The sequence below is a fragment of the Narcine bancroftii genome, chromosome 4, assembly GCF_036971445.1.
Source record: "Narcine bancroftii isolate sNarBan1 chromosome 4, sNarBan1.hap1, whole genome shotgun sequence".
Taxonomy (NCBI): Eukaryota; Metazoa; Chordata; class Chondrichthyes; order Torpediniformes; family Narcinidae; genus Narcine; species Narcine bancroftii.
The window spans coordinates 259,898,311-259,923,626 of record NC_091472.1 but is presented as its reverse complement, the minus strand read 5'-3'; positions in this window follow the sequence as shown (position 1 = coordinate 259,923,626).

Genomic DNA, 25,316 nt, shown 5'->3' with positions numbered 1-25,316 from the left:
ATGTATTGAAGATTTTCATGGCAGAGATATCTTTGATTAGCATTGGAGTGAAATTTTATTGGTGTCAGGCGAGAATACAGCAATGAGATTACAATCAGATTGGCCAAAATCCATTCACACATTTGAATGTTCCTTCCCTGGAACATCCTGACATTACAGTTTTGTTCTAAATTCTGATAACTTCTTCAAGGTTAAGGACATGAGCGCAATATTCATGGTTGTTTGAGACTTTCAATGGAGCCGGGTTAAACAGATATTTTGCAGTGTTTCAATCCTACTGAATTGGACTGATTTGCAAGTGGTATTGAGTAATATAATGTCGAGAGATATCCAATTCTATCTACTCCGGCAAAATAATTTTCATTTTAGGCTGTTGTGTTTGCAGTGACTTCAAATGTATTGTTACTGCGGAAAATAATATTTCCATAATTTTTCCATTGGAGGGAGAAACTTGAATGCGAGAACCTAGTTAAAAGATAAAAAGCTACTTAAAACTGCGTGCATAGGAAATTCTTGCAGAGTATGGTCTATCTCTAGACTTTTTAATCTTGGAGTGTTGAGATCCAAGATCGTTCAGAGTTTTTAAAGTCGCTGTATTTGAAAGATCAAAGAATTAAGGAGTATCCGCAGAGGAGATGATGGCTGAGGCAAATCAGCCATTATCATAATGAATGAGGAGCTGAGAGGTCTATTTCATGAGCTTCAAATAGGAATTAAATGGAACCTGCAACTGTGATGTCTAAATGTCACATTCAGGAGATAAGAGGGTAGTAAAATAGAAGACATGAAGGTTTTGCAGTGGTGAATATGGACCTGGCAAATCAAACTAAAGTTTGAGCAGAGCAGAGAGTAAACTGATTAATAAAATGCAGAAGTGTTTAATTCCTATTTGAAGCTCATGAAATAGACCTCTCAGCTCTTCATTCATTATGATAATGGCTGATTTGCCTCAGCCATCATCTCCTCTGTGGAGATGTTATGCACATAATAAACAAAATGTGTTTACCTGTGTTTGCCTTTACAGGCAGATAAAGAGTTGCCTCTAGTCTTGCTTCCCTTCCAAGAAGAGTAAGGGAAGCCAAAGAGAGTCCCTTCAGAGACGTTGAGTGTCTCTGAATCTCACCAGCTCCTCTGATGCAACTGCTCCACACACTCCCATAACCTCTGTCGCTGTTGGGGTGGTGAACCTGAGCTTCAGGTTCATCCTCCTTAGCTCCTGTTTCCAAACTGAAGCTGTATCTGAGGTTTTATTTTTGTGAGTCCTGCTCACCATTGATACCCGTTAGGAGATCCTTGATTCACCCAACAAAGGCAGTTTCCAGTGGGATCATTTACATCAGCCAATACTCTGCAGAATTCATTGCTTTATGATCCTTGGGTTAATCCTGGATTTCTGGATTATATACGAGTCCACATATACTTCCTACCCTGTCATCTCATAATTATAAAATAATTATGAGGTGATGAGGTAGTGACTATATGAGAGCTTAGGAGTTGGAAGGTGTGGGAGTTAATATTTTTAAATTTAATTTAATTTAGACATGCAGCACAGTAACAGGTCATTTTGGCCCACAAGCCCGTGCCGTTGAATTACACCCAATTAACCTGAAAACCCCCAGTCCATTTTGAATGGTGGGAGCTAACTGGAGGACCTGAAGGAATATCATGCACACTCAGGGAGACTGTACAAACTCCTTACAGACAGTGCAGGATTCAAACCCCTGTCCCGATCGCTGGTGCTGTAACAGCGTTGCGCTAACTGTTGCAACTGTGCCAACCTGTAGCACAGTTAGCGTATTTAAACAGTATTTAAAGTTTTCTTCCAATGCTGGTTGCAGACACCACAGGCTAGATGACTGTGACATCAACAGTAACACTGTAAACATATTTGCTTACAATTCCAATAATTCCTAACACCTTTTGTTGCTTTGTACATGCCCATAACACTTCACGAGCCTACAGCTGAGGGCTAGCCATTGATATAGTTCAGGCATAACCACATTGTGTTTAAACTCTTTTCTACTTTTTATTAATGAAAACACCCTGAAGCACGTTATTAATGTTATTTTTTAACTTATTTATTCAAGGTATGCTCCATGGGGAAGCATATCATTTATTGTCCACTGTTAACATCCTGTCAACTAAATTATTAAGCCACTACAGAGGACTGATAGAATCAAATTCATTGGTATGAGTCTGGAGTCATGGATAGTCCTCAGGGCTTCAGGAAACCAGACAGTGCTATTGAGACATTCACTATAACCATTGATGACACAAGTTTTTTTTAAATTACAGGTTGATTTAATTAAGTGCATTTAAATTCCTGACCTCCCATGACTGAATTTGAGTAACTCCAAATTATTAGTTTTGTCCTACCTTACAACTCTCTTATCAAGCTGCTATAGGTATGGATTTGTGAACAGTGATGCCATTGACATAAGTCATAAGCTTGGAGACATGAATTATAAAATATTTTTGCCACTGTGTGATAATCTATTGTTTGGAACATAATCAACCGTGGATAATTCCAACAAAGATGGATAAACAATATGCTCAGAAATTGTTTCCTCTGGTAAGGTATTTGAGAATGAGAGGGTCATTGATTTATGATACAGGGTAAGATATTTAGCACCAAGGTGAGGAGTAATTTTTAGCGACTGCTAAATGCACGCTGCACAAACAAAGAGTTCACAGGCAATGTTCTTTAGCAAAGAACCTGTGTTGTTTTATTTCTTCAAACTGCCTTTTCTTCCTCCAAACAAACCTTCCATAACTACTCCCTGCATTTCTTAATTCACTCCTGCATGACAGGTGCCTATGAAGCTCTTTCTGCTCCTCATTCCAGCCCGTGCACGTATACTGACATCTCACGAGAGTCGCCACTGATATGTCACTGGCGGCAACCAGTCCTATGCAAGGCATAGACATGTGGCCACAACAGCAACACCCCTCCCTCCTCACCTCAGCCTCTGAGTCCTGTGAGGTGGTGACTGGCTAGACCTGCCATGCCATGTAACAGTTTGGCAGATTGATAGTCTGGCCTGATCTGGTTCAATAATGAAACGTGTGAGCAATGTTTGATAGGATTGGATTCGGTCTTGTGGTTCCTTTGACATAGGTCATGACGAAGATGGCTGATTCTCAATATATGGTGGCAGTAAACAGTCAATCGAGCAGTGTCAGTTTCTCCAACCCACTGGATCACAAAACTTTTGGGCTTGCAATGGATGACCTCATAAGGGCTGTCATAAATATCCTGGAGAGGACAGCCAACAGCGTAATGTTGAGCAAAGACTTGTGCTGTGTAGTAGATCAGCTGACATGTACACTGCAGTAGTTGCCTATTCTGTTGGTGTTGGTCTGACTAGCTGCATGGTTTTCTGCAGTCAGTCGACAAAATTAGCTGGCTCAAAGGGCCTAGTAACTGCTGCGATCCAACAAATTCACCAGATAGTGGCAGAGTGGTGCCATAGATCATTTCCGCTGCTGAGCAATCTTGGTCTGCTTTTATGGCCATACGCACACCGAGGAGGACCACGGGCAACCGCTTGCTCCATAGGAATACATCACCCCCAGCAGTCAATGCCACCTTTAGTTGCCGGGGGAAATGCCACCTCTTCCTAGACCCCGTTCCAGCCCACGCATGCGCATTAATATTTCCCAAGTGTCACAACTGATGCATCACCAGCAGCGACCAGCCACAACAATTTCTTCACACAGAATATGGTGAGCCTACTACAGAGGACTGCAGAGGCCAAGTCCTTGAATATAATGCAGGAAATTGCTTTTTTTAAATATTTTTTTCATTTTTCACACTGTGAACCTATCAACCAAAATATATACAAACATTTCTCATTAAATATACATAGTGGCATTTTCTCCCTTTTTTTCCCCCTACCCTCCCTCCCCCTTCCCACCAGCCTCCAAAACCAATAAATATTCAACATATACAATACAATAAAACCATTAAACAATGTCATCACACATTGAAAAATGAGCAAGAAAAATGTGTCATCTACTTTTACACACTGGATCAAGACATTTTATCTTCTTATAATTTTAGAGGGTGGAGGTCCGAGGCAAGCCCTCTCTGTTATGTTCAATGTGCGGTTCCCAAATTTGTTCAAATAATGTGACTATATTTTTTAAATTATATGTTATATTTTCTAATGGAATACATTTATTCATTTTCATGTACCATTGCTGTATTTTCAGGCTCTCTTCCATTTTCCAAGTTGACATTATACATTTTTTTGCTACTGCTGTGGCTATCATAATAAATCTTTTTTGCGCTTCATCCAATTTGAGGCCTAATTCCTTACTTCTTATATTACTTAAAAGAAAGATCCCTGGATTTTTTGGTATGTTATTTTTTGTGATTTATTTAATATCTGATTTAGATCTTCCCAAAACATTTTCACTTTCTCACATGCCCAAATTGCATGTACTGTTGTTCCCATTTCCTTCTTACAGCAAAAACATCTATCTGATAATGTTGGATCCCATTCTTTTAACTTTTGAGGTATAATATATAACCTGTGTAACCAATTATACTGTATCATGTGTAACCCTGTGTTTATTATATTCTTCATAGTTCCAGAACATAAATTTTCCCATGTTTCATTTTTTATCTTTATGTTTAAATCCTTTTCCCACTTTTGTTTAGGTTTATAGCTTATTTCATAATTTTCCTTATCTTGCAACTTAATGTATATGTTTGTTTCTGTAATCACATATTCAAAGCTGCTTCCTTCTGGTAATCTCAGTCTGTTTCCCAATTTATCCTTTAAATAAGCTTTAAGTTGATGATATGCAAACTTTGTACCATGAGTTATTCCATATTTGTACTTCAACTGCTCAAATATTAATTAATTATTTCCAAAAAAACAATTTTCTATTCTTTTGATTCCTTTTGTCTCCCATTCTCTAAAGGAAAGGTTGTCTATTGTAAAAGGAATTAGTGGGTTTTGTGTCAATAACAATTTTGGTATTTGGTCATTCATTTTTTTTCCTTTCTAAGTGGATCTTCTTCCATATATTAAGTAAATGATGCAATACTGGTGAGCTTTTATATCGCACGATCTTTTCATCCCACTTATAAAGTATATGTTCCAGTACCTTCTAAAGTATATGTTCCGGTACCTTCTCTCCTATTTTGTCTAGTTCTATCTTAGTCCAGTCTGGTTTTACCCTTGTCTGGTAAAAATCTGATAAATAGATTAATTGTGCTGCTCTATAATATTTTTTTAAGTTTGGTAATTGCAAACCACCTTGGTTGTACCTCTCTGTTAATTTATCTAATGCTATCCTCGGTTTCCCCCCTTTCCACAAGAATTTCCTTATTATTCTCTTTAGTTCATTAAAGAATTTCTCTGTTAAGGGAATTGGCAACGATTGAAATAAGTATTGTATCTTTGGGAAGACATTCATTTTAATGCTATTTACCCTCCCTATCACCGTTAGTGGTAATTCTTTCCAATGTTCTAAGTCTTCCTGCAATTTCTTTATTAGTGGCTTATAATTTAGTTTGTACAGGTGGCTTAAGTTATTATCTAATCTAATATCGGATTGTTTGTGTTTGCCATTTAAATGGTGATTCTTTTTTAAATTGTGCATAATCTGCGTTACTCATTGGCATCCCTTCACTTTTATTTACATTGATCTTGTACCCTGATATTTCTCCATACTCCTTCAATTTCTTATGTAATTCTTTTATTGATATTTCTGGTTCTGGTAAGTATACTATGATGTCACCTGTAAATAAAAGGATTTTATATTCCTTCTCCTTTATTTTTATTCCTTTTATTTTATTTTCTGTTCTTATCAGTTCTGCCAATGGTTCTATTGCTAAAGTGAACAATGAGGGGGATAATGGACATCCCTGTCTAGTTGACCTACTTAATTTAAATTGATTCGATACATATCCATTTTCTGTTACCTTCTCCAATGGTCCATTATATAATGCTTTAATCCAATTAATATATTTTTCTGGTAGATTGAACCTCTGTAATACTTTAAATAAATAATTCCATTCTACTCTGTCGAAGGCTTTTTCTGCATCAAAAGCAACACCCACCATTGGCTTCTTATTTCCTTGAACTACATGAATTAGATTAATAAGTTTACAGACATTATCCGCTGTTCGTCTTTTCTTAATAAATCTAGTTTGATCTTGTTTTATTATTTTTGGTACACAATCAACCAATCTGTATGCTAATAATTTTGCTATTATCTTATAATCTGAAGTAAGTAGAGATATTGGTCTATATGATGCTGGTGTTAATGGATCCTTCCCCGTCTTTGGTATTACTGCAATTATTGCTGTCTTACATGAATCTGGTAAGCTTTGTGTTTCTTCTATATGGTTCATTACTTCCAGGAGAGGAGGAGTTAATAACCCTCTAAATGTTTTATAGAATTCTATTGGGAATCCATCCTCTCCAGGCATTTTATTGTTCGGCAGCTTTTTTAATATATCCTGTACTTCCTCTAATTCAAATGGTTTTATCAGTTTGTTTTGTTCCTCTTCTTACAATTTCGGCAGTTCAATTTTAGCTAAAAACTCTTCTATTTTATCATCTTTCCTCTTGTTCTCAGTTTGGTATAATTGTTCATAAAATTCCTTAAATTCTCATTAATCTCTATTGGGTTATATGTAATTTGTTTGTCCTTTTTCTTTGATGCCAATACAGTTCATTTAGCTTGTTCTGTTTTAAGTTGCCAGGCTAATATTTTATGTGGGTTTTTTTTTCTCCCAGTTTGTAATACTTTTGCTTTATTTTCATTATGTTCTCCTCCACCTTATACATTTGTAATGTTTCGTATTTTTTTTTGTCTGCCAATTCTCTCTTTTTCGTTATATCATCCTTTTTTACTAGTTCCTTTTCTATACTTACTATCTCCCTTTCCAACTGCTCTATTTCCCAATTGTAGTCCTTTTTCATCTTAGTTACATAACTTATTATCTGCCCTCTAATTAAGGCTTTCATTGTATCCCATAATATAAAATTGTCTTTCACTGATTCTGTATTTATTTCAAAATATGTTTTAATTTGGCATTCAATAAACTCTCTAAATTCTTGCCTTTTAAGTAGCAAGGAGTTTAATCTCCATCTATATATTCTTGATGGGATGTCCTCCAGTTCTATTGCTAATAACAGGGGTGAATGATCTGATAGTAGTCTAGCCTTATATTCAGTTTTCCTAACTCTCCCTTGAATATGGGCCGACAACAAAAACATATCAATCCTTGAGTATGTTTTATGCCTACTTGAATAATATGAGTATTCCTTCTCTCTTGAGTGCTGCCTCCTCCACATATCCATAAGTTTCATTTCCTGCATTAATTCAACCATAAATTTGGCCACTTTATTTGTTTTACTCGTCTTTTCCAGTTTTATCCAACATTGGATCCAAATTAAGGTTAAAATCGCTTCCTATCACAATATCCTTGTGCATCTACAATCTTCAAAAAAATATCCTGCATAAACTTTTGATCCTCCTCATTAGGTGCATATACATTGAGCAAATTCAAAAATTCTGAATACACCTGACACTTTTGTCATTGCATACCTCCCTGTTGGATCTATTATTTCCTCCTCTATTTTGATCGATACATTTTTATTAATTAATATAGCTACACCTCTAGCTTTTGAATTATATGATGCTGCCGCTACGTGCCCTACCCAGTCTCTCCTTAATTTATTATGTTCCACTTCAGTTAGGTGCGTTTCCTGCACAAATGCTATATCTATTTTTTTTCTTTTTTTCAGTAAATTTAATAGCCTCTTCTGTTTAATTTGGTTATGTATTCCATTAATGTTTATAATCATATAGTTCAACCTGGCCATCTTCATATGCTGTTTACACCTCATTTCTGCTTCCTCACCACCACCATCCCCCTTTTCCCCATTTTCATCTCTCAGTTTTCCCTTTTTAAACTCAATGTATGGCAACACATTTAAAACATAAAATACTCCAACAACTCCTACATCCAATATTACCTTAACCCCAAATACTCCCCCCTCTCTGAGTTGCCCCTCATCCCTTGCCAGGCAACCACGACTCTCCTTTCCATTTGGATTGCAATCCTGCTCGCAAGTCTCAACTGATTTCGTAGTGACAGTTATTCTCTCCCCCCACCCCCCCAGAAAACACTTTTTTTTACACATATAACAAAGTTCTCCTTTTTTTCCCCTTATTTCCTTCCTTCCCTTCTCTTTCCCTTCTTTAGTTCTTTACATATACACTTTTACATCTTTATATATATATATATTTTATCGCCGTTCTTCATTCTGATTACATCTCTTCATCTCTCCTTCTGTCCTGCAAGCATTCTGTAAATTCTTGTGCTTCTTCTGGATCCGAGAATGTCTGTTTTGCTCCCCGGAGATAACTATTTTAAGCACAGCTGGATGTCTTAACATGAATTTATAACCTTTTTTCCATACAATTGATTTTGCTATATTAAACTCCTTCCCCTTCCTTAAGAGTTCAAAACTTATGTCTGGGTAAAAAAAATATTTTTTGACCCTTGTATTACAATGGTTTATTGTCTTCTCTAATTTTACTCCTTGCCAACTCCAGTATATTTTCTCTTGTCGTATATCTCAAAAATTTTACTAAAATGGATCTTGGTTTTTTATGTATCTGTGGTTTCGGACCTAGTGTTCTATGTGCCCTTTCTATTGCCATTCCTTCCTGCATTTTTGTCGTTCCCAGGACCTTCGGGATCCATTCTTTTATAAATTCCTTCATATCTGTGCCTTCTTCATCTTCCTTTAGGCCCACTATTTTTATGTTGTTTCGTCAAGTATAATTTTCCAACATAACAATTTTCTGAGCTAACAACTCTTGTGTCTCTTTAATTTTTTTATCACTTTCTTCCAATTTTCCTCTGAAGTCGTTTACTTCAATTTCTACAGCTGTTTCTCGTTCTTCCATATTTTCTACTCTTTTCCCTATTTCTGTCATGACTAGTTCTAATCTTTGCATTTTATCTTCTGTTCTTTTCATTTTTCTTTTAATTGCACTAAATTCTAATGACAACCATTCTTTTAATGCTCTCATTTGTTCTTAAAAAAAACGTATCTATATTCTGTCCAACTGTTTTACCTCCTATCTCTCTTTGAAGATCTTGGTCTTCTTCCTCTTCTTCTGTGTCTGTACCTGTGTTTGTGTCTTCTTTTTTCTTCTTTGTATCTGTGTCTCTTCTGATTTTCTGATGAGTAGCTTCTCTCACTTTGTCGGGTCTCTTCTTGCTTGGCCTCTTGCTGTTGGTCCTCTCCTTCTGAGCTGCTCATCTGTCGAGCCTCCTGCTGCTGTTCTTCTTGCCGTTCACCCCATCGACTTTCTTTCTCACTCGGTACTTCACTCCCTCTCCTGCCGCTTTCCTCATCTTCCAGCTGAGAGCCCTGGTGTCTGGCATCCCTCAGGTGGTTGCCCGCTCCTCGGCTGAGCCCCCCTCCCGTCGTTGTTTTCCTTTACCTTAGATTACACACTTTTGTTTGGCTCAGAGAGCCAGTTTTGCAGTCCACCGGGGGGGGGGGGGGGGGGGGGTTCGCGACTCCGCAGGGCCGACACCAACCTTGGAGATTGGGTGCTCTTCTCCACCACAGTTCCCTATTCCTTCATGCAGCTAAGGCCTTCTCCTTTCTTTTCCACTGTCTTTTCTTCTTTTTTTCCCCGTTGTTTTTACTTTTTCTTTTGTTGGTGCCATCTTCTTTCTCTTTTCTGCAACTTTATATTTTATTTCTTATATTTTATATTTATTGAACTTTGTCTTTTCTTAACTTTTTTTCTTCTTTTCTGGAGAGGGCTGGTTTTACCTGACCGGCCAGTACTCCCATCACATGACTCCTCCTGCAGGATGTAGCTTGACATTTGGATATTAAAAAGAGCAAAGTTTAAGGTTTCAGATAACTGAACAGAAATGCATTTCATGTATTTGAATGGAGAATTCCCTTTGATTGCATGAATGGTAGAGTAGTTTAAAGGGCCAAATGGCCTTCATGCACTCCTTTTTTAATGGCTGCATGTATATTTTCCTATTCATATTCTGAGAATAACAATTTGATTGGAAAAAAAAACAAATTTAATAGGACAAGTGCAACAGATCTCGCAATTATGTGACATTTTCTTAATGCTTAACAATTTGAAGCCCATCACTAACATATCAACTAACATATGCTCTTCAAAGTCTCAATGCTCACATATGACAATTGTTCAGGTGCCTTGCCATTCAGCATGAGCGATCATGTCTCTCCATCCATCACGGTTTATAACCCTGTGAATTGTAGTTGTTGCCTCTCCTGTTTCTAACCCTGATGTTAATCCATCTCTCATTTTCATCCTCTGTCTGTCTCTGATTCTGTTTTCTTCCAACTTTCCAGTTGTAACTCAATGTTCTAATGTATCCCTTCGCATGATGTGTCCAAAGAATTTTGATTGGTGTTTTCTGATTCTTGTTTGTTTTTGCTCTTTGTAGAATTTCTTTATTGTTATTCTGTCTATATATATGCATAGCATTCTTCTGCTGCATTGATTCTTTTTTTTCCATTTGTGATGGTCCATGACTTCCAGCCATACATCAGTGTAGGAAGAATGTAGCAGCTGAGAGTTCTAAGATATGACAATGCTGAAGGCAAATAACACATAGTGTCACTGGCAAACTCTACCAGGTCAAGCATTACAAGACTGGAGGCCAAACAAAGTTCCCTTTCTAATTTGCTATCTTCTATCATTTGCTGCCTGAAGCCACTTGACTGATTGTAGATCTACTGGGGCTTTCTCAGAGCTGCACTTGTTCAGGTTGTCCGGTTATCCTGTTTGATAATGCAGCAAATGTTGAAAGCAGCTGAGATTCTCCAATGGGCGATTTTACAAACTTACAAGAGCTAATGCAGACATGATATTCTCTGGATTAGCAATTTGCAAAATTTAATGGGATTCTCAATTAATTGTATCCCTGCAGGTGATGTTTTTTTTTGGCTGAAGGTTATTATTCCAGCTTGGTCAAGGGTATCTCTCTTACCACAGCCGCAGCACAACATTCCATAAAATGTTGTTGATTAGAAAAGGGAATTCTTTCCATTTGTGGAATAATCCAATTCTCAGATGATGCTATTGCATCTTAAAGCTCTTAGCGACGTTATTGCCACTCTCTGGAATTGACAACATGCTTGGGATAAATTCAGAATCTGACTGGAGCTTCCCAATTTGCACAAAAGGAAAAAAAAATACAGATAGAAATCAGAGAGAAAAAAGAAGGAATCCTTAAATTTTGTGCAAGAAAATAAAGGGCCTGAATTTTGAAGAGATCAGGCCATCACCATGAATGAGAGAAACAATAGAGATTACAACTTCCATGTTGTGGAACAAATAACCCACTGCGTGGATTGTTAATTCATTGCAACAGAAGAGATGTATTTTCACCAATTCTGTGTGTACCAGTATACATTAAGTATCATTTCACTGCTCAAGAGTGATATTCCATCATTATTGGAATAAAAATCCACTGTATTTTTGTAAATTACAACAGCTGTGTAAAAGTACAGCCAAGTAAACTTAAAATAGTTGACATTATAGGACATCCAGATTTCCACTGTTCATTGTGGGCTCTCATGACCAATATGCTGTTCTGATCCTTTCATACCATGAAAACATTTATGATGGGTAATGATGTGAAATCATTTTCTGGAGAGAACTGGCATTGATAATATATGTCCATGCAAATAACACCTAATAGACATATTACATCTCCTGTGTCCAACATAGATACAGAACCTGTCACGATGGAGGTAGAATTCCTCAGTATTCAACCAGCATCATGTCATTAGATCTGGAGCATTGAGCCCCTGATTCTCTGGCTTACTCCACAAATATTGCTCAAGCAGATGAATGTTTCTAACATTTTATTGTATTGGACCCAGTTCATAGGCATTTGCAAGAATGTGATAAAGGTAATGCAAGGGTTAATACTAATCGAATACTGAAGAATTCTATCACCATCGTAGCAGGGTGTGTATCTATGTTGGACACAGGAGATGTAATATGTCTATCAATTATCATGTATTTGGCCATGTATTATCTATGTTCTCCCCTGAAACTGAATTCACACTATTACCCATCATAAATCTGATCATTAGGATTAGGGCAGTGCATTGGTCACGAAAACCCACAATGAACAGTGGAAATCTGAATGCCCAATAATGTGAAATATGTCAAGTTTCCTTGACTGTACTTTTACATAGCTTTCTCTTTCACAGCTGTTGTAATTAAAAAACACTGCATTTTTATTCTAATAATAATGGAATATCACACTCGAGCAGTGAAATAATACTTAACATATAATGGTGCACATAGAATTGGTGAAAATGCATCACTCCCTGTTGCAATGAATAACAATAAACACAGTGGGAAGTTAACTAGTTATATTTGGTTGTTTGTTCCACAGCATGGAGGCTATAATCTCTATTGTGAACCATAAAACATTGCAATTTGCAAATGTTTAATTGCAAACAAATTGTTCCAAATACATAAGCCAAGGCATGTCAAGAAAATAGATGATTATAAATAGTTATGCTTGATGAATTTGCTCAAATCAATTGTACATAACCATTGTATTAAGTTCTGAATGACTGAGTCACAGTTCTCTCTGTTTTTCAGAAAACTTTTCTCATTTCTTTACAAACTGCAAAGCATTCATCTGAATCAATTAGGTCTGTCCCTAGAAGACAATGTTAGGTGTTCCACAACCTGATGTTGCAGATTTTGGAAATGTATGTGCGCGAAGAAGTATGAAACTCTTGAAAGAATGAGAGTTCAGCGTCAACTAGATGGGCCAAAGGGCCTGTTTCTGTGCTGTAGGGTTCTATAGTTTCATGGTCCTTTGATGACCTTTAGGCAGCAGTGGAATTGTAGTGCAATGCACAAAAGTGCTGGAGAAATTGAGCAGGTCAAGTAGCATGAATAGGAAGTAAAGGGTAGCAAATGTTTCGGGCCTGAGCCCTTCGCCAAGGTATGAGCTAAAAGCAGGCAGGTGGTTGAATTTTAAAAAAAAACTTGCCCTCAGCACCCTCTCAAATCCTGCCTCTGATACCTGATGACTATGAGCCACTATTCAGCAGCCCGCCGCCTGTATACGTCTCCTGACCGCACGTCGCCCACAACCTGCATGGATTTCTCAGCTGCTGAGCCCCTCGCAGTTCCACTGCTGTGGTCATCACCCTGTTGGATCATCTCCCATGCTTCTTCTCAACTGAGGGGTGTTATCCTTATTTCTGATGCACTGCACCTGTCCACTGCTCCATGGAGGCTGCAACTCCTTGTGGCTGCTGCCAAGCACAGGCACTGCCAACTTGGGCACCAGATTCTCCAGCATTTATAATGAGGAATCCGCTCTCGAATCCTCCATTCCAAATTTTGAGAGCAGTGGGTAGAGTACAGGTTAACTGGTAAGATATCAGAGATAGATAGAAGAAAATAGAGCTGGTGAAGGTAACAGAATGGAGCAAAAAGGGAAAGGGATGGAAAGCTGAAGGAGACAGATAGGGGTTTAAAGGGAACTGGACAAGTCAATGTTAATGCCATCTGGTTGGAGAGTGATCAGATGGAATATTAGGTGTTGTTCCTCCAATTTGGAAGTAGCTTTGGTTTTACAGTTCATGAAGCCCATGCATTGACATATTGATGTGAGAATGCTGTGTGAAATTCGGAGTTAATGGTTTAGGAAACAAATTCTAACTGGAAATGGTTTAATGGCTGAAGACAATCACTGTTGATGGAATAGAAGAAAGGTTATGAAATCTGTAATATAGACAAGATAGGGAGTTCACCAACAACGTGAAGGCAGGCCATAGATAGATGTGTGCAAAAATTAATTGTCTTGAAAGGGCAGTAGCTCCTAAATGGCAACATATCTGGAATATCTGCACATAGAGAAAGACAGCAGGACTGCTGTGGTTCTCAGTTCCTTTTATAGTCATGCAAAAATACATTAAAAATGTAACATACATGATATACTTTAACTTTTGTCTGCCATAAGCCAAATAAAGTGTTGCCATAAGATTTGTCCAGCATTCTTGACAATAAGAGAAAGAGAAGCAAAAGGGAGTCCCTTCAGAGTCTTGGTGCCCATGGATTCCTCTCCAGAGCTCCCACAGCCTCTGGAGTCACACAGACCCCTTTTTTATTCTTCAGCAACCCAAGATCAAGATCCAAACCTCTGGTATAATCAGGAAGCCCAAGCCCTTCTTGCCCTCAGCACCCTCTCAAATCTTGGCTCTGATACCTGATGGCTATGAGCCACTATCCAGCTGCCTGCCACCTGTATGCTTCTCCTGACCACATGTCACATACAACCTGCATGGGTTTCTCAGCTGCCGAGCCCCTTGCAGGTCCACTGCTGTGGTCATCACTCTGTTGGATCATCTCCCATGCTTCTTCTCAACTGAGGGTGTTATCCTTATTTCTGGTGCACTGCACCTGTCCACTGCTCCCTGAAGGCTGCAACTCCTTGTGGCTGCTGCCAAGCACAGGCACTGCCAACTTGGGCACCAGATTCTCCAGCCTTTATAATGAGGAATCAGCTCTTGAATCCTCCATTCCAAAACTTGAGAGAAATTGCTTGATATATAAACCAGTTTCTCTCCAAATTTTCTTCTCTCTCCACAGGTGCAAACTGATTTACTGAGTATCCAAAGCATTTCCTGTTGTAGTCATCGATGAAATCTGTTTTTTTTTTGTTCACCATTTCAATTTTCTGGGCCAAACAGTGAGCATAGCTGTTAGCGCAACGCTATTACAATGCCAGCAACCCGGATTCCGGCGCTGTCTGTCAGGAGTTTCTACTTTCTTCCTGTGTCTACGTGGGTTTCCTCCAAGTGCTCTGATTTCCTCCCACCATTCAAAATGTATTGGGGGGGCGGTTATAGATTAATTGGTGGATTTGTGGGACATAGACTGGTGAGCCGGAAGGGCCTGTTACGGTACAGAATTTAAATGTCTTAATTTAAATGATTTGAATTAGAGCAGGAAGGGGACAGAAACAAATAAAAACTGAAGACATGAGGAAAAAATAAGGAATGACTTTGGAGCGATTAGTGTTCATCTGAATATGTTATTCTCCTCCAGACAGCAATGGAGAGGAAACAACGATAAAGATTTTCATATCAGGGATGAAGAGTGCATTCAGGAAGTTGAATTCACATTCTTTGCGCTGACGTTGTTTCAAGGTGACCTGTTTTGATGTTTTTCCGGACAATGGTTAGTTTTAACAGGCAAATTGCTCACGTTGGCACAGGATACAGCTGCAAAGAAAGACAATTTGATCATATGTAGGGGATTCAGGCAGAACCGTTTCACATGAGATAAAATATTTTCCTGTGATAAGTTGGAAGGTGAAATAGACAATGTAAACGCTTTCAAGAGGCAATTACATTTTAAAGGAAGAAAGAGATTGAGATTTTGATGGAGAAGAAGCTGAGACTGTTGGGGAGTAGATCAAAGTCGTCATCATTCTACGGTATCAGGCTCTTGAGCCTCCCTTTGTTAGTTATCATGATCGAATCTGTCTGCAGCTTTGTAACACCACATTTTATATCTTGCTCAATGATAACTGTGAATACATTATCTATTTTTTGCATTCTTGATTTCTTTTTTATTTAATTTGATGGACACTATTGTAGTTTTTTTTAATGAAATACCTGCTTGGCTGCAGCAATACAGAAAAGTGCTGGAGAAACTCAGCAGGCCACAAGCATCCATGGAAAGCAAGAGGCAGTTGATGTATCGGGCAGGAATCCTCCTTCAGAGACGCATTCCTGATTAAGGGGTCCCGCCGGAAACGTCAACCGATGACTGTTGTCCATGGATGCTGAGTGACCTGCTAAGTTCTTCCAGTACTTTTGCAACTTTTTCTTGTTCCCATCATCTGCAGACTCGTTAACACCTCTCAGACTTTTAGTGCATATCTACATTGAGCAGTGTATAAACTCCTTATCATTATCAGTAGGTTGAACCTAATACAGTAAAAGTCTGAAAATCCAGACTATTCAGGGATAAGGTCGGTCTGGATTTTCAGATGTCCTTGATTCTTGGGCAGTACTTTTAAAATTAAAATTTAAGGAGGAATAATGAAGAGATGAACCGATAAATTTTGTTAGTTTATTTATTAGCAAATACAACATGCTTCATTTACCAAAACAAGTAGTTTTAAAGAAAAATAAGGTCAATACTTGACAAAGAACTTGGTCACCTGTGGCCGCACCTGTGGCCGCACCTGTGGCCCCACCTGTGGCTGCACCTGTGGCCGCACCTGTGGCCGCACCTGTGGCCGCTGTGTTTCCGTGGTGCATGCGCATGAACACACGCACACAAAAGCCCACAAAATTTAAAAAGTCTGAGATTCTTCGAGAAGTCCAGGTTCTTGGGTAGTCCAGAATTCTGGCATCTGGATTTTTGTGCTTCTTATATAACATATTAGGTTTTATTTAGAATCCTAGAATCATTATAGTCCAATAGTAGCCATTCAGTCTATTAAGCTTGTACTAGCCCTTTGTAATATAATCAGTAATATTTGCTGCACTATTTTGCCACGACCCTGACATTTTACATTTTCCTTTCATCTTTATCTTCTTGTTTTATGAAAACCAAATCTAAATCTGTATCCATCCATATGAAGCATATGAACACATAAATAAAACAGAAACAGGAATAGGGCTTTTGGGCTTTTGCACCTGTTACATCAACCAATAAGATTACAGCTGACTTTTTAACATTATTGCCTCTTTCCTGAACTAACCCTGCATTATTTCCTTAATGTTTAAAAATCTATCAATTGTGCCATGCTTTGCACATCATAGCTGCTTGCTGCATAATAAAATGAAGCTTTTCTTAATGTCAAGGCTGGATTTACTGCTCGTCAGTTTCCCGATCCATCTACTAATGAAAATGGTTTCTCTATGCTTGCAAAATTTCAATCCATCTGGAACATCTATCAAAGTGGATAGGCTGTAGGCTTCTTCCTTGGAGCTTAGGAGGCTGTGTGGTGAACTAATAGAGGTGTGTAAAATCACGAGGAGTATATATAAGATGAGACAGCACAGTCTTTTGCCCAAACCAGGTGATTTGAATACTAGAAGGTATAGAATTACAATGAGAGGTGAAACATTTTAAATGGACATGAAGGGTAACTTTTCACACAAGTGTGTGGAATGAGTTGCCAGAAGAAGTGGTACAAGTGGGTGCAATTATGTTTAAATATATTTGGACAGGTGCATCAATAGGGATATGGCCCAAATGCAGGTTGATAGGATGCGCTCAGGTAGGAAAGTTAGTGCAACCAACTTGGGATGAAGGGTCAAATTCCGTGCTGTGTGACGTGATGACTCTCTATGACTCAAAACTCATTGCAATCTTCTCATTTCACATTCTTCAGTCTGAAGTTCCTTGAACCATCCGTCTAAATCTTATGTACTTACTTTCAGACAATAAAGATAGGAGCACTTTAGGCCATTTAGCCCATTGAGCATATTCCTCTATTCAAACCATGATTGACAGATCCTTCCTTTTTAATTTCCAACACCAGTGCATTCTACCTAAGAGATAGGGCACAAAACTGCTCACAATATTAAAATGTGGTCTGACCAATGCCTCATAAAGCCTCAGCATTACATATATATAACATATAACATATAACAATTTACAGCACGAAAACAGGCCATTAGGCCCTTCTAGTCCGCACCAAACCAAACACCCCTCTCTAGTCCCACCTCTCTGCACAATGCCCATAACCCTCCATCTTCTTCTCATCCATATACCTGTCCAACCTTTTCTTAAATAATACAATTGACTCTTTGTTTTCATTTTCTAGTCTTTTCAAAATGAATGCTAACATTATATTTTCCTTCCTTACTAGCCACTCATCTTGCAAGTTATCTTTTGGGGAATCCTCCAAGTTCTTTTGAAACCCTCACTTTCTGAATTTATTTATTGTCTTTTAGGAAGGTGTCTATGCCTTTCTTCTTTTCACCAAAGTGCATAACCATACACCTCCCTATGCTGTATTACAACTGCCATTTCTCTGCTTATTTATCCAAACCTATCGCAAGTTCCTCTGCAGACTCCCTGCTTCCTTAATACTTCCCTCTACCAATCTTCATATCATCCTCAAACCCGGCCACAAAGCCATCAATTCCATCATCTAAATCATTTACGTGTCATGTGAAAAGTCGCAGACCCAACACCGATCCTTGCAGAGCAGCACAAGTTACCAGCCGCCAGTCAGAAAAAGCCCTCTTTATTCCCTCACTTTCCCTTCTGCCAGTTAGCCAATCTTCTGTCCATGTTAGTACCTTTCCTGTAATATAATGTGCTCCTATCTTATTCAGCAGCTTTAATTTTAATTTTTTAAATTTTAATTTCAATTTTAATTCTTTAATTTAGACATACAGCACGGTAACAGGCCCTTCTGGCCCACGAGGCTGTGCTACCCAAATACTACAACTTCTGTATGATTTGAAAAATAGTAGGAAACTGGAGCGCCTGGAGGAAACCCATGCAGATACAGGAAGAATGTACAAACTCCTTACAGACAACACCGGCTTTGAGCCCGGACCGCTGGTGCTGCAATAGTGTTGGGCTAACCCCGATACTAGCCATGCTGTCCCACGGTCATGTGCGGCACCTTGTTAAACACCTTCTGAAAATTCAGACAAACAACATCCTCTAACTCTCCTTTGTCTGTCCTGCTCATTACTTCCTCAAAGAATTTCAACAGATTTATCAAGCAAGATCTCTCCTGAAGGAAACCATACTGACTTCTGCCTATCTTGTCTTGTGCGTTCAAGTGCCCCAAATCTGTCATCCTTAATAATGTGCTCTCAAATCTTGCTTACCAGTGAAGTAAGGCTAACTGGCCTATAATTTCCTGTCCTTTGCCTCTCTCCCTCCTTAAATAGAGGAATGACGTGTAATTTTCCAGTCATCTGGAATCATTCCCGATTCTGGTACCTGAAAGATAAAAATTCATATGTTCACAATCTCTTTGGCTACCTCTTTCAGAACCCTGGTGTGCAGTCAATCCAATCCAGGAAACATTTCCATTTTAAGACCCTTCAGTTTCCCAAGCATCTCTCATTAGCAATAGCAACTCCATTCACTCTGCCCCCTGACACTCTTGAATTTATAGCACATCAATGGTGCCTTCCACAGTGAGACTCACACAAATTACCTATTCAGTTCATTTGCCATTTCTTTGTTTCCCCATGACCATTTCTGCACTGTAATTTTCCAGTGGTCTAATGTCCACTCTTGCTTATCTTTTACTCTCTATTTATCAGAAAAAAAAACTTCTGGTGTGCTTTTTTTATATTACTGGGAAGCTTACTTTCATATCTTAACTTTCTCACTGTATTGCCTTGTTAGTTGCTTACTGTTGGTTTTTGAAAACTACATCATCCTCTGGATTTCCACTAATCCTTGCAAGACTATGCACCCACTCTTCTGCTTTTATACTGTCTTTGAAGTCACTTGTTAGCCACGGCGCTTCACCCTCCCTTAGAATGCTTCTTGTTCTTTTCTTTGGGTTGAATCTAGCCTGTATTTTCCAAATTATTCCCGGAAACTGCCATTGCCACTCCACCGTCTTCCCTGCTAGGAGAAAATCACAAAATTCTGTAGAAGCTCAGTACAGTAGGTCAAACAGTGTCCTTTATGTAGCAAAGGTAAAGGTGCAGAACCACTGTTTTGGGCTTGAGCCCTTAATCAAAGAATGAGAAAATTCCGGCAGGCGTCTGAATAAAATAGTGGGGGGTGCAAAGGCAGGAGATGATAGGTGGAGAAAGGAGAGAGTGGACAGCAACAATAAGGGAGAGGAGGGATGGAAGAACTGGAAAAACAGGAAAGAAGGAGGGGAAAGAAAGGTCGAGCAGGTTTAGTGGCATGCAGTAAAGTTAATGTTCATGCCATCTGTCTGGGGAGTCCCTGATTGGAAAATAAGGTGTTGTTCCTCCAACTTGCAAGTGGTCTGGATGGAATAGTACATGAGGCCATGGACAGACATATGAGTGTGTGAGTGTGACTCAGAATTGAAATGATTGGCTACTGGGAGGTCACTGTGGTTGTGAATGGAGAGGAGATGCTGAGCGAAGCAATCTCCAATTTCTGCGACCGGTCTCTCCAATGTAGAGCATGCCACAAAGGGTGCAGTAACTTAGTCCACTGCAAGTACAAGTGAAGTGTTGCTTCAATTGAAAGGCCTGTTTGGGGCCCTGGACCATGATGAGGGAGGAGTTGTGGGCACATGTATTGCACCTTGCGGGCACAGGAGAAGGTGCCAGGGGTGTGACGGATTGGGGGGGGGGATGAGTGCATGAGTGAATCGCGGAGGGAGCGGTTCCTTTGGAAGGCTGAGAGGGGAGGAGAAGGAAAATTATGTCTGGTGGTGGGATCCTGAAGTAAGTGCCGGAAATTCCAATGAATAATGTGTTGAATGCGGAGGCTGGTGGAGTTGTTGGTGAGAATGAGGGGGATTCTAAGTTTGTTGCATCTGGAGACAGAGGGGGCAATGGAAGATGATCAAGAAATGGAAGAGATGTGGGTGAGGGCTGAGTTGATAATGATGGATGGGAAGCCACGTTTTTGGAAGACTGCAGACATTTCAGAAGATCTGAATGGGGAAACCTCATCTTGGGAACAGATGTGGTGGAGATGGAGATATTGAGAGAAGGGGATGGAATCCTTGCAGGGGACAGGGTGTGAAGGAGTGTAGTCAAGGTAGTTGTGGGAGTTGGAGGGTTCATAGTATATATCAGTGGAAAGCTTGTTTCCCAAGATGGAGACAGAGAGATCCAGAAAGGAGAGAGTGTTGTCAGAGATAGACCAGTTGAGTTTGAGATCAGGGTGGAAGTTGGCTTCGAAGTGGATGAAGTTGGGTGCATGCCGCAGTCCTGATGTAGTTGTCAATGCACCGGAGGAAGAGTGAAGGATCTTGTGTGTCTAGACTTGTAGCATGGATTGCTCCACAAAGCCCACAAATAGGCAGGTGTAGCTCTTTGATTTGGAGGAAGTGGGATGAGTTAAAGAGAAGTTATTTAGAATGAAGACAAGTTCTGCCAGGCAGAGGAGGGTGATGGTAAAGGGTGACTGATCAGGCCTTTGGTCCAGGAAGAAGTAAAATTATTTCAGGCCTTCTGTATGGAAGATAGAGGTATAAAGGGATTGGACATCCATCGGGAAGATGAACCAGTTCGGGGAGTCTGAAGTTCCAGCTACACCTGCCTGTTTGTGGGGTTTGTGGAACACCTCACATGGTCTCCATCTCCTCAATGACTTCAGATTCCCTGAATCGGACCACCTCATCTTCACAATGGATGTCCAATCCCCTTATACTTTTAACCCCCACTGATCAGGTCTGAAAGCACCTCCACTCGGTTCACAAACACAGAGACCTCCCAGTAGCCAACCATTTCAATTCCAGGTCACACTCCCACACTCACATATCTGTCCATGGCCTTCTGTACTATGCCACCAGACCATCCACAAATTGGAGAAACAACACCTTATTTTCTGTTTGGGCACTCTCCAGGCAGATGGCATGGGCATAGACTTTACTGCCTTCCAATAAACCTGCTCACACCTTCATTCCTCTCCTTCTTTCCTGTCTTTCTAGTTCTTCCACCCACCCAACCATCCCTGCTCCCTCTCATTGCTGCTGTCCCCTCTCTTCTTTCTCCACCTATCATCTCCTGCCTTTGCATCTCCCACTCTTTTGTTCAGATGCCTGCTGGCATTTTCTCATTCTCTGATAAAGGGCTCAAGCCCAAAACAGCAGTTCTGTATCTTTCCCTTTGCTACATAAAGGACACTGTTTGACCTACTGAGCTTCTCCAGCATTTTGAGTTATTTTTTACTTCACTCAATTGTAACACTGACACATCTGACTTTAGCTTCTCCCACTCAAACTATAGAGTGAATTCTATCATATTACCTCCTAAGGGTTCCTTTACCTTTAGCTCCTTAATCAAGTGGGAACCTCTGACTGCAGCTGTGAGAGGTTTAAAATATCTGTGAACACTCTGGCTAGTTGGTTGCATAGAGTTTCAGTACCCTGCCAGGTATGCCGTCAGGGCCTGACGCCTTGCGAGGGTTCACCCTCTTGAATGATGTTCTGACGTCATTCTCAGAGACAGATATCACAGGGTCCTCAGCATTTGCAGGGATTCTAGTAGGCACTGTTTGGTTCTCCTTCTCAAAGCAGGAATAGGTGTTCAGCTCATCGAGTAATGAAGCATCACATCCATCTATGGTGTTCGCCTTCACTTTCTAGACTGAAATGGCCTGAAAGATAAAGCCATAACTAGCTTGTACAGTATCTGTCTCTGTCTCTAGCTTCCTCCTAAATAGCCACTTTGCTTCAGAGGTGGCCTTCCACAGGTCATACCTGGACTTCTTTTAGATATGTAGATCCCCAGCCTTTAATATCCTTGATCTCACTGTCAACAGATTGCAAATCCTTTGATTCATCAAGGCTTTTGGTTTGGGAACACCCAGTAGGTGCGCATGGGCACACACTCATCCACGCAGCTCTTGATGAAGTCGGTGACACCTGTTGCATATTTATTGAAGTCTATGGATGAGTTCTTGAATATGTTCCAGTCTACTGATTCAAAACTCTCCTCCACATGCTCCTTCAACTCCCTTTATCATCCTTTTTCCATCTTTGCTTGTGCTTCTGGAATAGAAGGTACAGACAGGTGACCAGACTTCCCAAAATTTGGTCATGCTATGGCCCAGTAGGTGTTTATCATGGTGGTGTAGCAGTGATCAAGTGTGTTGATTCCCCTGGTCTCACGTGTGGCATGTTGATGGTAGTTTGTCTGAGTCTTCTTTGATTTGGCCTGATTTAAGTGTCCTTCAATGAATCAGAATCAGAATTTATTGTCATATACAAGTCATGAAATTTGGTGTTTTGTGGCAGCGTCATAGTCCAAGCATTTATATCATAACCACCTTCTAACATTACTATAAAAAATTAAAATAATAGTGCAATGATTATGCAGGAATCTGATGGCCATGGGGAAGAAGTTATCCTTGTGCCGTTGGGCCCCTGTACCTTTCACCCGATGGTAGCAGAGTGAAGAGGGCATTTCCTGGGTGGCGGGGGTCTTTGAGAATAGATGTTGCTTTTTTTTAGACACCACCTCTTGTAGATGTCCTCTATGAAGTGAAATCTGGTGTCTGTGATGTCGCAAGTTGAGTTAACAACCCTCTGGAGTTTATTCTTGTCTTGAGAGTTTGTGTGATGCAGCTTGCCAGAATGCTCTCCACGGTACATATGTAGAAATTGACGAGAGTCTTTGGTGATATGCCAAATCCCCTCAGATACATCACTCAAAGTATAACCACTTGCGAGCCTTCTTTGTGATTGCATCAACATGGAGGCTCCAGAATAGATCCTCGGAGATGTTGACACCCAGGAATTTGAAGTTCTTGACCCTTTCCACTATTGAACCCTTGATGAGGACTGGGTTGTGTTCTCCTTACTTCCTCCTCAAGTCCACAATCATCTCCTTGGTTTTGCTAACATTAAGCACAAGTTTTTCTCATTACACCATTCAACAAGCTGATCTATCTCCCTCCTGTGCACTTCCTCATTGCCATCTGTGATTCTGCTGACAACTGTGGTGTCATTGGCAAACTCTTGGATACATTGGGATTGTGCCCGGCCATATAGTTATAGGTGTATAACAAGTAGAGCAGTGGGCTAAACACACATCCTTGAGGTGCACCTGTGTTGAGGTGAGGTGGAGACATTGTTTCCTATTCATACTGACTGTGGTCTTCTGATGAGAAAGACAAGGATCCAGTTGCAGTTGGGGGGTGGGGGGGTGGGTGCGGTTTACAGAGGCTTAGAGTTTGCAGCTTCTTAATCAGCACTGAGGGAATAATAGTATTGAAGGCTGAGCTGTAGTCTATGAAGAGCAGCATGAATTGCTGTTTTTGAAGGGATCCAGAGCTGAGTGGAGAGCCAGCGATATTGCATCTGCTGTGGAGCGATTGTGATGATATGTAAATTGCAGTGGGTCTAGATCTTTGCTTAGGTATGTGTTAATTCTGGCCATGACCAACCTCACAAAGCATTTCATCACATTATAAGTTAGTGCTACAGGGCGGTAGTCATTGAGGAAACTCACACTACTCTTCTTGGATACCAGGATGATGGATGCCCTTTTGAAGCAGGTGGGAACCTCTGACTGCAGCAATAACAGGTTGAACATGTCCATGAACATTCTGGCTAGTTGGTTGGCGCAGATTTTCAGTACACTGCCAGGTATGCCATCAGGGCCTGACGCCTTGTGAGGGTTCACCCTCTTTAATGTTGTTCTGATGTCACCCTCAGTGACAGATAACACAGGGTCCTAAGCCTTTGCAGGGATTTTCATAGGACTGTTTGGTTCTTCTCTAAAAGCGGGCATAGAGGTGTTCAGCTCATCGGGTAATTAAACATCGAGAAGCTATCAGGATCAGGTATCTCATAGCTGTCAATCACAGTGCTCAGTTTCTCCTGTGCCAGCGTGACTTTAGCCTGGGGTGGAATGTACACCGTGACCAGGATACGGATGGTGAACTCCTTTGGCAGGTAGAATAGATGGCCTTGACTAACCGTCACGTTTGTGTAACATGATAAATAGATGATGACACAAATACTGCAAAACGATCGCTTCCAATGGTTCCAACAGGTTTCAATGGTTGAAGATAACTTGGTACTATCAGTCACATGCAGAACATTTATTGAAATAACACATTTTGTTTGGCTTATTCTATTTTTGGGAGATAGCACAAAATGAGTGATTGCCATTCTCCAAAATCTCTCATGTGAACAGGCCAGCTGGAAGGGTGAGCAGACTTTTTGACAATTGTAGTGCTTTTTATTTTCAATTTAATTTAGAGGTGCAGCACAGTAACAGGTCCTTCTGGCCCAAGAGCCTGTGTCACCCAAATATACCCAATTAACCTTCAAACCCCATTCGTCTATGGAACATGGGAGGAGACTGTAGCAACCAGAAGAAACCCACACAGAAATGGGGAGAACGAACTAAGTCCTTACAGATTATGCCAAATTAAACCTGGGACACTGGCACCATAATAGCATTGTGCTCTCCGCTATGCTAGCCGTTCCTCCACATTGCAGTGACGTTCATCACCATCAAGACCATTTCTCTCCCCACCCATCTGCACATCGGCATCGTAGATCAGCTCCTTTTGGATAATTGTGTTTGATTTTATGTCCTCACAGATCACGTACTAGTTACAAA